This window comes from Triturus cristatus, chromosome 1_2 (assembly GCF_964204655.1).
Source record: "Triturus cristatus chromosome 1_2, aTriCri1.1, whole genome shotgun sequence".
Lineage (NCBI taxonomy): Eukaryota > Metazoa > Chordata > Amphibia > Caudata > Salamandridae > Triturus > Triturus cristatus.
The window spans coordinates 249,765,687-249,781,097 of NC_140580.1; positions in this window are offsets into that span (position 1 = coordinate 249,765,687).

Genomic DNA, 15,411 nt, shown 5'->3' on the forward strand with positions numbered 1-15,411 from the left:
AACTATGTTATCCACAAAAGAAGGACTCTCGGACAGAATCTATTCTATACTGCCTGTGCGTGCGTGTACAAGCGTCTAAGTGTCTATATGAGATGCAAGGGGCAGAAACCTTCCATGGTAACAGGGCTATGAATTACTTGCATAAAGACAGAGAAGCCGAGCCTTTGCTCGGTAGCTGGAAGAATGTTTACTTAAACTACTAGACAGGAATGCATCGGCTGGGGAGCGAAGCAGATAACTCGAAGGTGAAATACAGTTCTTGGCAGAGAATAGGCTGATGTCAGGCTTCGTGAGCCGCGCAGAGAATGAGACAAAGTTCATGGTCACAGATGCAGGCTCAGACTGGAGTTTTCAGAGGCAGAAGGCAAGAAGAGTTTGATGACAGAATCAGGGCCTACTTGCCTGGACTGTAAAATGGCATAAGTGAACCATATAAAGCCGGTGGCCTTTCATACTTAGGAATGAAATATCCGACCTATTCATGGCGGATCTGACAGAGGACATGTTGACGGTGGACGCACATGTGTTTGCGTCTTCATAACTGGAACTGGAGGGAACATACATGTACTTGTGATTCATACATGAAGCCGTTGGGGTCCAAGATAGGGGACATAACTGATCAGAAAAATCCATATTTCCACACCTTAACCAGTAGGCCAAAGTAAGAGTTAAGACCTTAACCATTAGGCCAGAGTAAAAGTCTAAGACCTTAACCATTAGCCCAGAGTAAGAGTTAAGACCTTAACCATTAGGCCAGAGTAAGAGTTAACACCTTAACCAGTATACCAGAGTAAGAGTCTAAATCCTTAACCAGTAGGCCAGATTAAGAGACTAAGACCGTAACCATTAGTCCAGAGTAAGAGTCTAGACCTTAACCATTAGGCTAGAGTAAGAGTCTAAGACCTTAACCATTAGGCCAGAGTAAGAGTCAAGACCTTAACTATTAGGCCAGTGTAAGAGTCTAAGACCTTAACCATTAGGCCAGAGTAAGAGTTAAGACCTTAACCATTCGGCCAGAGTAAGAGTTAAGACCTTAACCATTAGCCCAGAGTAAGAGTTAATACCTTAACCAGTATACCAGAGTAAGAGTCTAAGTCCTTAACCAGTAGGCCAGATTAAGAGACTAAGACCTTAACCATTAGTCCAAAGTAAGAGTCTAGACCTTAACCATTAGGCTAGAGTAAGAGTCTAAGACCTTAACCATTAGGCCAGAGTAAGAGTCAAGACCTTAACTATTAGGCCAGTGCAGAAGTCTAAGACCTTAACCATTAGGCCAGAGTAAGAGTTAAGACCTTAACCATTAGGCCAGATTAAGAGTCTAAGACCTTAACCACTAGGCCAGAGTAAGAGTCTAAGACCTTAACCATTAGGGCAGAGTAAGAGTTAAAACCTTAACCATTAGGCTAGAGTAAGAGTCAAACCCTTAACCATTAGGCCAGAGTAAGAGCTAAGACCTTAACCATTAGGCCAGAGTAAGAGTCATGACCTTAACGAGTATGCCAGAGTAAGAGTTAAGATCTTAACCATTAGGCCAGAGTAAGAGTCTAAGTCCTTAACCAGTAGGCCAGAGTAAGAGTTAAGACCTTAACCAGTAGGCCAGAGTAAGAGTTAAGACCTTAACCAGTAGGCCAGAGTAAGAGTTAAGAACTTAACCAGTAGGCCAGAGTAAGAATTAAGACCTCAACCATTAGGCCAGAGTAAGAGTCATGACCTTAACCATTAGGCCAGAGTAAGAGTTAAGACCTTAACCATTAGGCCAGAGTAGCAGTCTAAGACCTTAACCATTAGGCCAGAGTACGAGTGTAAGACCTTAACCATTAGGCCAGAGTAAGAGTTAAGACCTTAACCAGTAGGCCAAAGTAAGAATTAAGACCTTAACCATTAGGCCAGAGTAAAAGTCTAAGACCTTAACCATTAGGCCAGATTAAGAGATAAGACATTAACCATAAGGCCAGAGTAAGAGTCTAAGACCTTAACCATTAGGCCAGAGTAAGAGTTAATACCTTAACCATTAGGCCAGAGTAAGAGTTAATACCTTAACCATTAGGCCAGAGTAGCAGTCTAAGACCTTAACCATTAGGCCAGAGTACGAGTGTAAGACCTTAACGATTAGGCCAGAGTAAGAGTTAAGACCTTAACCAGTAGGCCAAAGTAAGAGTTAAGACCTTAAACATTAGGCCATATTAAGAGTTAAGACCTTAACCATTGGGCCAGAGTAAGAGTCAAAACCGTAAATATTAGGCCAGAGAAAGAGCTAAGACCTTAACCATTAGGCCAGAGTAAGAGTCATGACCTTAACCATTAGGCCAGAGTAAGAGTTAAGACCTTAACCATTAGGCCAGAGTACCAGTCTAAGACCTTAACCATTAGGCCACGGTAAGAGTTAAGACCTTAACCAGTAGGCCAAAGTAAGAGTTAAGACCTTAACCATTAGGCCAGAGTAAAAGTCTAAGACCTTAACCATTAGCCCAGAGTAAGGGTTAAGACCTTAACCATTAGGCCAGAGTACGAGTGACCTTAACCCTTAGGCCAGAGTAAGAGTTAATACCTCAACCATTAGGCCAGAGTAGGAGTTAAGACCTTAACCATTGGGCCAGAGTACGAGTCTAAGACCTTAACCATTAGGCCAGAGTAAGAGTTAAGACCTTAGCCAGCAGGCCAGAGTAAGAGTCTAAGACCTTAACCATTAGGCCAGAGAAAGAGTCTAAGACGTTAACCATTAGGCCAGAGTAAGAGTTAAGACCTTAACCATTAGGCCAGAGTAAGAGTTAAGACCTTAACCATTAGGCCAGAGTAAGAGTCTAAGACCTTAACCATTAGGCCAGAGTAAGAGATAAGACATTAACCATAAGGCCAGAGTAAGAGTCTAAGACCTTAACCATTAGGCCAGAGTAAGAGTTAATACCTTAACCATTAGGCCAGAGTAAGAGTTAATACCTTAACCATTAGGCCAAAATAAGAGTCTAAGACCTTAACCATTAGTCCAGAGTAAGAGTCTAGACCTTATCCATTAGGCCAGAGTAAGAGTCTAAGACCTTAACCATTAGGCCAGAGTACCAGTCTAAGACCTTAACCATTAGGCCAGAGTAAGAGTTAAGACCTTAACCATTAGGCCAGAGTAAGAGTCTAAGACCTTAACCATTGGGCCAGATTAAGAGTTAAGACCTTAACCATTAGGCCAGAGTAAGAGTCTAAGACCTTAACCATTGGGCCAGAGTAAGAGTTAAGACCTTAACCATTAGGCCAGAGTAAGAGTTAAGACCTTAACCATTAGGCCAGAGTAAGAGTCTAAGACCTTAACCATTAGGCCAGAGTAAGAGATAAGACATTAACCATAAGGCCAGAGTAAGAGTCTAAGACCTTAACCATTAGGCCAGAGTAAGAGTTAATACCTTAACCATTAGGCCAGAGTAAGAGTTAATACCTTAACCATTAGGCCAAAATAAGAGTCTAAGACCTTAACCATTAGTCCAGAGTAAGAGTCTAGACCTTATCCATTAGGCCAGAGTAAGAGTCTAAGACCTTAACCATTAGGCCAGAGTACCAGTCTAAGACCTTAACCATTAGGCCAGAGTAAGAGTCAAACCCTTAACCATTAGGCCAGAGTAAGAGCTAAGACCTTAACCATTAGGCCAGAGTAAGAGTCATGACCTTAACGAGTATGCCAGAGTAAGAGTTAAGATCTTAACCATTAGGCCAGAGTAAGAGTCTAAGTCCTTAACCAGTAGGCCAGAGTAAGAGTTAAGACCTTAACCAGTAGGCCAGAGTAAGAGTTAAGACCTTAACCAGTAGGCCAGAGTAAGAGTTAAGAACTTAACCAGTAGGCCAGAGTAAGAATTAAGACCTCAACCATTAGGCCAGAGTAAGAGTCATGACCTTAACCATTAGGCCAGAGTAAGAGTTAAGACCTTAACCATTAGGCCAGAGTAGCAGTCTAAGACCTTAACCATTAGGCCAGAGTACGAGTGTAAGACCTTAACCATTAGGCCAGAGTAAGAGTTAAGACCTTAACCAGTAGGCCAAAGTAAGAATTAAGACCTTAACCATTAGGCCAGAGTAAAAGTCTAAGACCTTAACCATTAGGCCAGATTAAGAGATAAGACATTAACCATAAGGCCAGAGTAAGAGTCTAAGACCTTAACCATTAGGCCAGAGTAAGAGTTAATACCTTAACCATTAGGCCAGAGTAAGAGTTAATACCTTAACCATTAGGCCAGAGTAGCAGTCTAAGACCTTAACCATTAGGCCAGAGTACGAGTGTAAGACCTTAACGATTAGGCCAGAGTAAGAGTTAAGACCTTAACCAGTAGGCCAAAGTAAGAGTTAAGACCTTAAACATTAGGCCATATTAAGAGTCTAAGACCTTAACTATTAGGCCAGAGTAAGAGTTAAGACCTTAACCATTGGGCCAGAGTAAGAGTCAAAACCGTAAATATTAGGCCAGAGAAAGAGCTAAGACCTTAACCATTAGGCCAGAGTAAGAGTCATGACCTTAACCATTAGGCCAGAGTAAGAGTTAAGACCTTAACCATTAGGCCAGAGTACCAGTCTAAGACCTTAACCATTAGGCCACGGTAAGAGTTAAGACCTTAACCAGTAGGCCAAAGTAAGAGTTAAGACCTTAACCATTAGGCCAGAGTAAAAGTCTAAGACCTTAACCATTAGCCCAGAGTAAGGGTTAAGACCTTAACCATTAGGCCAGAGTACGAGTGACCTTAACCCTTAGGCCAGAGTAAGAGTTAATACCTCAACCATTAGGCCAGAGTAGGAGTTAAGACCTTAACCATTGGGCCAGAGTACGAGTCTAAGACCTTAACCATTAGGCCAGAGTAAGAGTTAAGACCTTAGCCAGCAGGCCAGAGTAAGAGTCTAAGACCTTAACCATTAGGCCAGAGTAAGAGTCTAAGACGTTAACCATTAGGCCAGAGTAAGAGTTAAGACCTTAACCATTAGGCCAGAGTAAGAGTTAAGACCTTAACCATTAGGCCAGAGTAAGAGTCTAAGACCTTAACCATTAGGCCAGAGTAAGAGATAAGACATTAACCATAAGGCCAGAGTAAGAGTCTAAGACCTTAACCATTAGGCCAGAGTAAGAGTTAATACCTTAACCATTAGGCCAGAGTAAGAGTTAATACCTTAACCATTAGGCCAAAATAAGAGTCTAAGACCTTAACCATTAGTCCAGAGTAAGAGTCTAGACCTTATCCATTAGGCCAGAGTAAGAGTCTAAGACCTTAACCATTAGGCCAGAGTACCAGTCTAAGACCTTAACCATTAGGCCAGAGTAAGAGTTAAGACCTTAACCATTAGGCCAGAGTAAGAGTCTAAGACCTTAACCATTGGGCCAGATTAAGAGTTAAGACCTTAACCATTAGGCCAGAGTACCAGTCTAAGACCTTAACCATTAGGCCAGAGTAAGAGTTAAGACCTTAACCAGTAGGCCAAAGGAAGAGTTAAGACCTTAACCATTAGGCCAGAGTAAAAGTCTAAGACCTTAACCATTAGCCCAGAGTAAGAGTTAAGACCTTAACCATTAGGCCAGAGTAAGAGTTAACACCTTAACCAGTATACCAGAGTAAGAGTCTAAATCCTTAACCAGTAGGCCAGATTAAGAGACTAAGACCGTAACCATTAGTCCAGAGTAAGAGTCTAGACCTTAACCATTAGGCTAGAGTAAGAGTCTAAGACCTTAACCATTAGGCCAGAGTAAGAGTCAAGACCTTAACTATTAGGCCAGTGTAAGAGTCTAAGACCTTAACCATTAGGCCAGAGTAAGAGTTAAGACCTTAACCATTCGGCCAGAGTAAGAGTTAAGACCTTAACCATTAGCCCAGAGTAAGAGTTAATACCTTAACCAGTATACCAGAGTAAGAGTCTAAGTCCTTAACCAGTAGGCCAGATTAAGAGACTAAGACCTTAACCATTAGTCCAGAGTAAGAGTCTAGACCTTAACCATTAGGCTAGAGTAAGAGTCTAAGACCTTAACCATTAGGCCAGAGTAAGAGTCAAGACCTTAACTATTAGGCCAGTGCAGAAGTCTAAGACCTTAACCATTAGGCCAGAGTAAGAGTTAAGACCTTAACCATTAGGCCAGATTAAGAGTCTAAGACCTTAACCACTAGGCCAGAGTAAGAGTCTAAGACCTTAACCATTAGGGCAGAGTAAGAGTTAAAACCTTAACCATTAGGCTAGAGTAAGAGTCAAACCCTTAACCATTAGGCCAGAGTAAGAGCTAAGACCTTAACCATTAGGCCAGAGTAAGAGTCATGACCTTAACCAGTAGGCCAGAGTAAGAGTTAAGAACTTAACCATTAGGCCAGAGTAAGAGTCTAAGTCCTTAACCAGTAGGCCAGAGTAAGATTTAAGACCTTAACCAGTAGGCCAGAGTAAGAGTTAAGACCTTAACCAGTAGGCCAGAGTAAGAGTTAAGAACTTAACCAGTAGGCCAGAGTAAGAATTAAGACCTCAACCATTAGGCCAGAGTAAGAGTCATGACCTTAACCAGTAGGCCAGAGTAAGAGTTAAGACCTTAACCATTAGGCCAGAGTACCAGTCTAAGACCTTAACCATTAGGCCAGAGTAAGAGTTAAGACCTTAACCATTAGGCCAGAGTACCAGTCTAAGACCTTAACCATTAGGCCAGAGTACGAGTGTAAGACCTTAACCATTAGGCCAGAGTAAGAGTTAAGACCTTAACCAGTAGGCCAAAGTAAGAATTAAGACCTTAACCATTAGGCCAGAGTAAAAGTCTAAGACCTTAACCATTAGGCCAGAGTAAGAGTTATGACCTTAACCATTAGGCCAGAGTACGAGTTAAGACCTTAACCAGTAGGCCAGAATAAGAGTTAAGACCTTAACCATTAGGCCAGAGTAAGAGTCTAAGACCTTAACCATTAGGCCAGAGTAAGAGTCTAAGACCTTAAACATTAGACCAGAGTAAGAGTTTAGACCTTAACAATTAGGCCAGAGTAAGAGTCTAAGAACTTAACCATTAGGCCAGAGTAAAAGTTAAGACCTTAACAATTAGGCAAGAGTGAGAGTCTAAGACTTTAACCATTAGGCCAGAGTAAGAGTCTAAGACCTTAACCATTATGCCAGAGTAAGAGTTAAGACCTTAACCAGTAGGCCAGAGTTAGAGTTAAGACCTTAACCATTAGGCCAGAGTACGAGTGACCTTAACCCTTAGGCCAGAGTAAGAGTTAATACCTCAACCATTAGGCCAGAGTAGGAGTTAAGACCTTAACCATTGGGCCAGAGTACGAGTCTAAGACCTTAACCATTAGGCCAGAGTAAGAGTTAAGACCTTAGCCAGCAGGCCAGAGTAAGAGTCTAAGACCTTAACCATTAGGCCAGAGTAAGAGTCTAAGACGTTAACCATTAGGCCAGAGTAAGAGTTAAGACCTTAACCATTAGGCCAGAGTAAGAGTTAAGACCTTAACCATTAGGCCAGAGTAAGAGTCTAAGACCTTAACCATTAGGCCAGAGTAAGAGATAAGACATTAACCATAAGGCCAGAGTAAGAGTCTAAGACCTTAACCATTAGGCCAGAGTAAGAGTTAATACCTTAACCATTAGGCCAGAGTAAGAGTTAATACCTTAACCATTAGGCCAAAATAAGAGTCTAAGACCTTAACCATTAGTCCAGAGTAAGAGTCTAGACCTTATCCATTAGGCCAGAGTAAGAGTCTAAGACCTTAACCATTAGGCCAGAGTATGAGTTGAAGACCCTAACCATTAGGCCAGAGTAAGAGTTAAGACCTTAACCATTAGACCAGAGTAAGAGTTAAGACCTTAAACATTAGGCCATATTAAGAGTCTAAGACCTTAGCTATTAGGCCAGAGTAAGAGTCTATGACCTTAACCATTAGGCCAGAGTAAGAGTTAAGACCTTAACCATTAGGCCAGAGTAAGAGTCAAAACCGTAACCATTAGGCCAGAGAAAGAGCTAAGACCTTAACCATTAGGCCAGAGTAAGAGTCTAAGACCTTAACCATTAGGCCAGAGTAAGAGTTAAGACCTTAACCATTGGGCCAGAGTAAGAGTCAAAACCGTAAATATTAGGCCAGAGAAAGAGCTAAGACCCTAACCATTAGGCCAGAGTAAGAGTCATGACCTTAACCATTAGGCCAGAGTAAGAGTTAAGACCTTAACCATTAGGCCAGAGTAAGAGTCTAAGACCTTAAACATTGGGCCAGATTAAGAGTTAAGACCTTAACCATTAGGCCAGAGTACCAGTCTAAGACCTTAACCATTAGGCCACGGTAAGAGTTAAGACCTTAACCAGTAGGCCAAAGTAAGAGTTAAGACCTTAACCATTAGGCCAGAGTAAAAGTCTAAGACCTTAACCATTAGCCCAGAGTAAGAGTTAAGACCTTAACCATTAGGCCAGAGTAAGAGTTAACACCATAACCAGTATACCAGAGTAAGAGTCTAAATCCTTAACCAGTAGGCCAGATTAAGAGACTAAGACCGTAACCATTAGTCCAGAGTAAGAGTCTAGACCTTAACCATTAGGCTAGAGTAAGAGTCTAAGACCTTAACCATTAGGCCAGAGTAAGAGTCAAGACCTTAACTATTAGGCCAGTGTAAGAGTCTAAGACCTTAACCATTAGGCCAGAGTAAGAGTTAAGACCTTAACCATTCGGCCAGAGTAAGAGTTAAGACCTTAACCATTAGCCCAGAGTAAGAGTTAATACCTTAACCAGTATACCAGAGTAAGAGTCTAAGTCCTTAACCAGTAGGCCAGATTAAGAGACTAAGGGCCAGATGTATCAAAGGGTTTTGCCCATTCTGTGTCTATGGGGAAATGTGTTGATACATATGGCCCTAAGACCTTAACCATTAGTCCAGAGTAAGAGTCTAGACCTTAACCATTAGGCTAGAGTAAGAGTCTAAGACCTTAACCATTAGGCCAGAGTAAGAGTCAAGACCTTAACTATTAGGCCAGTGCAGAAGTCTGAGACCTTAACCATTAGGCCAGAGTAAGAGTTAAGACCTTAACCATTAGGCCAGATTAAGAGTCTAAGACCTTCACCACTAGGCCAGAGTAAGAGTCTAAGACCTTAACCATTAGGGCAGAGTAAGAGTTAAAACCTTAACCATTAGGCTAGAGTAAGAGTCAAACCCTTAACCATTAGGCCAGAGTAAGAGCTAAGACCTTAACCATTAGGCCAGAGTAAGAGTCATGACCTTAACCAGTAGGCCAGAGTAAGAGTTAAGATCTTAACCATTAGGCCAGAGCAAGAGTCTAAGTCCTTAACCAGTAGGCCAGAGTAAGAGTTAAGACCTTAACCAGTAGGCCAGAGTAAGAGTTAAGACCTTAACCAGTAGGCCAGAGTAAGAGTTAAGAACTTAACCAGTAGGCCAGAGTAAGAGTTAAGACCTTAACCATTAGGCCAGAGTACCAGTCTAAGACCTTAACCATTAGGCCAGAGTAAGAGTTAAGACCTTAACCATTAGGCCAGAGTACCAGTCTAAGACCTTAACCATTAGGCCAGAGTACGAGTGTAAGACCTTAACCATTAGGCCAGAGTAAGAGTTAAGACCTTAACCAGTAGGCCAAAGTAAGAATTAAGACCTTAACCATTAGGCCAGAGTAAAAGTCTAAGACCTTAACCATTAGGCCAGAGTAAGAGTTATGACCTTAACCATTAGGCCAGAGTAAGAGTTAAGACCTTAACCAGTAGGCCAGAATAAGAGTTAAGACCTTAACCATTAGGCCAGAGTAAGAGTCTAAGACCTTAACCATTAGGCCAGAGTAAGAGTCTAAGACCTTAACCATTAGACCAGAGTAAGAGTTTAGACCTTAACAATTAGGCCAGAGTAAGAGTCTAAGACCTTAACCATTAGGCCAGAGTAAAAGTTAAGACCTTAACAATTAGGCAAGAGTGAGAGTCTAAGACTTTAACCATTAGGCCAGAGTAAGAGTATAAGACCTTAACCATTATGCCAGAGTAAGAGTTAAGACCTTAACCAGTAGGCCAGAGTTAGAGTTAAGACCTTAACCATTAGGCCAGAGTACGAGTGACCTTAACCCTTAGGCCAGAGTAAGAGTTAATACCTCAACCATTAGGCCAGAGTAGGAGTTAAGACCTTAACCATTGGGCCAGAGTACGAGTCTAAGACCTTAACCATTAGGCCAGAGTAAGAGTTAAGACCTTAGCCAGCAGGCCAGAGTAAGAGTCTAAGACCTTAACCATTAGGCCAGAGTAAGAGTTAAGACCTTAACCATTAGGCCAGAGTAAGAGTCTAAGACCTTAACCATTAGGCCAGAGTAAGAGATAAGACATTAACCATAAGGCCAGAGTAAGAGTCTAAGACCTTAACCATTAGGCCAGAGTAAGAGTTAATACCTTAACCATTAGGCCAGAGTAAGAGTTAATACCTTAACCATTAGGCCAGAGTAAGAGTCTAAGACCTTAACCATTAGTCCAGAGTAAGAGTCTAGACCTTATCCATTAGGCCAGAGTAAGAGTCTAAGACCTTAACCATTAGGCCAGAGTATGAGTTGAAGACCTTAACCATTAGGCCAGAGTAAGAGTTAAGACCTTAACCATTAGACCAGAGTAAGAGTTAAGACCTTAAACATTAGGCCATATTAAGAGTCTAAGACCTTAACTATTAGGCCAGAGTAAGAGTCTAAGACCTTAACCATTAGGCCAGAGTAAGAGTTAAGACCTTAACCATTGGGCCAGAGTAAGAGTCAAAACCGTAAATATTAGGCCAGAGAAAGAGCTAAGACCTTAACCATTAGGCCAGAGTAAGAGTCATGACCTTAACCATTAGGCCAGAGTAAGAGTTAAGACCTTAACCATTAGGCCAGAGTACCAGTCTAAGACCTTAACCATTAGGCCACGGTAAGAGTTAAGACCTTAACCAGTAGGCCAAAGTAAGAGTTAAGACCTTAACCATTAGGCCAGAGTAAAAGTCTAAGACCTTAACCATTAGCCCAGAGTAAGAGTTAAGACCTTAACCATTAGGCCAGAGTAAGAGTTAACACCTTAACCAGTATACCAGAGTAAGAGTCTAAATCCTTAACCAGTAGGCCAGATTAAGAGACTAAGACCGTAACCATTAGTCCAGAGTAAGAGTCTAGACCTTAACCATTAGGCTAGAGTAAGAGTCTAAGACCTTAACCATTAGGCCAGAGTAAGAGTCAAGACCTTAACTATTAGGCCAGTGTAAGAGTCTAAGACCTTAACCATTAGGCCAGAGTAAGAGTTAAGACCTTAACCATTCGGCCAGAGTAAGAGTTAAGACCTTAACCATTAGCCCAGAGTAAGAGTTAATACCTTAACCAGTATACCAGAGTAAGAGTCTAAGTCCTTAACCAGTAGGCCAGATTAAGAGACTAAGACCTTAACCATTAGTCCAGAGTAAGAGTCTAGACCTTAACCATTAGGCCAGAGTAAGAGTCAAGACCTTAACTATTAGGCCAGTGCAGAAGTCTAAGACCTTAACCATTAGGCCAGAGTAAGAGTTAAGACCTTAACCATTAGGCCAGATTAAGAGTCTAAGACCTTAACCACTAGGCCAGAGTAAGAGTCTAAGACCTTAACCATTAGCGCAGAGTAAGAGTTAAAACCTTAACCATTAGGCTAAAGTAAGAGTCAAACCCGTAACCATTAGGCCAGAGTAAGAGCTAAGACCTTAACCATTAGGCCAGAGTAAGAGTCATGACCTTAACCAGTAGGCCAGAGTAAGAGTTAAGATCTTAACCATTAGGCCAGAGTAAGAGTCTAAGTCCTTAACCAGTAGGCCAGAGTAAGAGTTAAGACCTTAACCAGTAGGCCAGAGTAAGAGTTAAGACCTTAACCAGTAGGCCAGAGTAAGAGTTAAGAACTTAACCAGTAGGCCAGAGTAAGAACTAAGACCTCAACCATTAGGCCAGAGTAAGAGTCATGACCTTAACCATTAGGCCAGAGTAAGAGTTAAGACCTTAACCATTAGGCCAGAGTAGCAGTCTAAGACCTTAACCATTAGGCCAGAGTACGAGTGTAAGACCTTAACCATTAGGCCAGAGTAAGAGTTAAGACCTTAACCAGTAGGCCAAAGTAAGAATTAAGACCTTAACCATTAGGCCAGAGTAAAAGTCTAAGACCTTAACCATTAGGCCAGAGTAAGAGATAAGACATTAACCATAAGGCCAGAGTAAGAGTCTAAGACCTTAACCATTAGGCCAGAGTAAGAGTTAATACCTTAACCATTAGGCCAGAGTAAGAGTTAATACCTTAACCATTAGGCCAGAGTAGCAGTCTAAGACCTTAACCATTAGGCCAGAGTACGAGTGTAAGACCTTAACCATTAGGCCAGAGTAAGAGTTAAGACCTTAACCAGTAGGCCAAAGTAAGAGTTAAGACCTTAAACATTAGGCCATATTAAGAGTCTAAGACCTTAACTATTAGGCCAGAGTAAGAGTTAAGACCTTAACCATTGGGCCAGAGTAAGAGTCAAAACCGTAAATATTAGGCCAGAGAAAGAGCTAAGACCTTAACCATTAGGCCAGAGTAAGAGTCATGACCTTAACCATTAGGCCAGAGTAAGAGTTAAGACCTTAACCATTAGGCCAGAGTACCAGTCTAAGACCTTAACCATTAGGCCACGGTAAGAGTTAAGACCTTAACCAGTAGGCCAAAGTAAGAGTTAAGACCTTAACCATTAGGCCAGAGTAAAAGTCTAAGACCTTAACCATTAGCCCAGAGTAAGAGTTAAGACCTTAACCATTAGGCCAGAGTAAGAGTTAACACCTTAACCAGTATACCAGAGTAAGAGTCTAAATCCTTAACCAGTAGGCCAGATTAAGAGACTAAGACCGTAACCATTAGTCCAGAGTAAGAGTCTAGACCTTAACCATTAGGCTAGAGTAAGAGTCTAAGACCTTAACCATTAGGCCAGAGTAAGAGTCAAGACCTTAACTATTAGGCCAGTGTAAGAGTCTAAGACCTTAACCATTAGGCCAGAGTAAGAGTTAAGACCTTAACCATTCGGACAGAGTAAGAGTTAAGACCTTAACCATTAGCCCAGAGTAAGAGTTAATACCTTAACCAGTATACCAGAGTAAGAGTCTAAGTCCTTAACCAGTAGGCCAGATTAAGAGACTAAGACCTTAACCATTAGTCCAGAGTAAGAGTCTAGACCTTAACCATTAGGCTAGAGTAAGAGTCTAAGACCTTAACCATTAGGCCAGAGTAAGAGTCAAGACCTTAACTATTAGGCCAGTGCAGAAGTCTAAGACCTTAACCATTAGGCCAGAGTAAGAGTTAAGACCTTAACCATTAGGCCAGATTAAGAGTCTAAGACCTTAACCACTAGGCCAGAGTAAGAGTCTAAGACCTTAACCATTAGGGCAGAGTAAGAGTTAAAACCTTAACCATTAGGCTAAAGTAAGAGTCAAACCCTTAACCATTAGGCCAGAGTAAGAGCTAAGACCTTAACCATTAGGCCAGAGTAAGAGTCATGACCTTAACCAGTAGGCCAGAGTAAGAGTTAAGATCTTAACCATTAGGCCAGAGTAAGAGTCTAAGTCCTTAACCAGTAGGCCAGAGTAAGAGTTAAGACCTTAACCAGTAGGCCAGAGTAAGAGTTAAGACCTTAACCAGTAGGCCAGAGTAAGAGTTAAGAACTTAACCAGTAGGCCAGAGTAAGAATTAAGACCTCAACCATTAGGCCAGAGTAAGAGTCATGACCTTAACCATTAGGCCAGAGTAAGAGTTAAGACCTTAACCATTAGGCCAGAGTAGCAGTCTAAGACCTTAACCATTAGGCCAGAGTACGAGTGTAAGACCTTAACCATTAGGCCAGAGTAAGAGTTAAGACCTTAACCAGTAGGCCAAAGTAAGAATTAAGACCTTAACCATTAGGCCAGAGTAAAAGTCTAAGACCTTAACCATTAGGCCAGAGTAAGAGATAAGACATTAACCATAAGGCCAGAGTAAGAGTCTAAGACCTTAACCATTAGGCCAGAGTAAGAGTTAATACCTTAACCATTAGGCCAGAGTAAGAGTTAATACCTTAACCATTAGGCCAGAGTAGCAGTCTAAGACCTTAACCATTAGGCCAGAGTACGAGTGTAAGACCTTAACCATTAGGCCAGAGTAAGAGTTAAGACCTTAACCAGTAGGCCAAAGTAAGAGTTAAGACCTTAAACATTAGGCCATATTAAGAGTCTAAGACCTTAACTATTAGGCCAGAGTAAGAGTTAAGACCTTAACCATTGGGCCAGAGTAAGAGTCAAAACCGTAAATATTAGGCCAGAGAAAGAGCTAAGACCTTAACCATTAGGCCAGAGTAAGAGTCATGACCTTAACCATTAGGCCAGAGTAAGAGTTAAGACCTTAACCATTAGGCCAGAGTACCAGTCTAAGACCTTAACCATTAGGCCACGGTAAGAGTTAAGACCTTAACCAGTAGGCCAAAGTAAGAGTTAAGACCTTAACCATTAGGCCAGAGTAAAAGTCTAAGACCTTAACCATTAGCCCAGAGTAAGAGTTAAGACCTTAACCATTAGGCCAGAGTAAGAGTTAACACCTTAACCAGTATACCAGAGTAAGAGTCTAAATCCTTAACCAGTAGGCCAGATTAAGAGACTAAGACCGTAACCATTAGTCCAGAGTAAGAGTCTAGACCTTAACCATTAGGCTAGAGTAAGAGTCTAAGACCTTAACCATTAGGCCAGAGTAAGAGTCAAGACCTTAACTATTAGGCCAGTGTAAGAGTCTAAGACCTTAACCATTAGGCCAGAGTAAGAGTTAAGACCTTAACCATTCGGCCAGAGTAAGAGTTAAGACCTTAACCATTAGCCCAGAGTAAGAGTTAATACCTTAACCAGTATACCAGAGTAAGAGTCTAAGTCCTTAACCAGTAGGCCAGATTAAGAGACTAAGACCTTAACCATTAGTCCAGAGTAAGAGTCTAGACCTTAACCATTAGGCTAGAGTAAGAGTCTAAGACCTTAACCATTAGGCCAGAGTAAGAGTCAAGACCTTAACTATTAGGCCAGTGCAGAAGACTAAGACCTTAACCATTAGGCCAGAGTAAGAGTTAAGACCTTAACCATTAGGCCAGATTAAGAGTCTAAGACCTTAACCACTAGGCCAGAGTAAGAGTCTAAGACCTTAACCATTAGGGCAGAGTAAGAGTTAAAACCTTAACCATTAGGCTAGAGTAAGAGTCAAACCCTTAACCATTAGGCCAGAGTAAGAGCTAAGACCTTAACCATTAGGCCAGAGTAAGAGTCATGACCTTAACCAGTAGGCCAGAGTAAGAGTTAAGATCTTAACCATTAGGCCAGAGTAAGAGTTAAGTCCTTAACCAGTAGGCCAGAGTAAGAGTTAAGACCTTAACCAGTAGGCCAGAGTAAGAGTTAAGACCTTAACCAGTAGGCCAGAGTAAGAGTTAAGAACTTAACCAGTA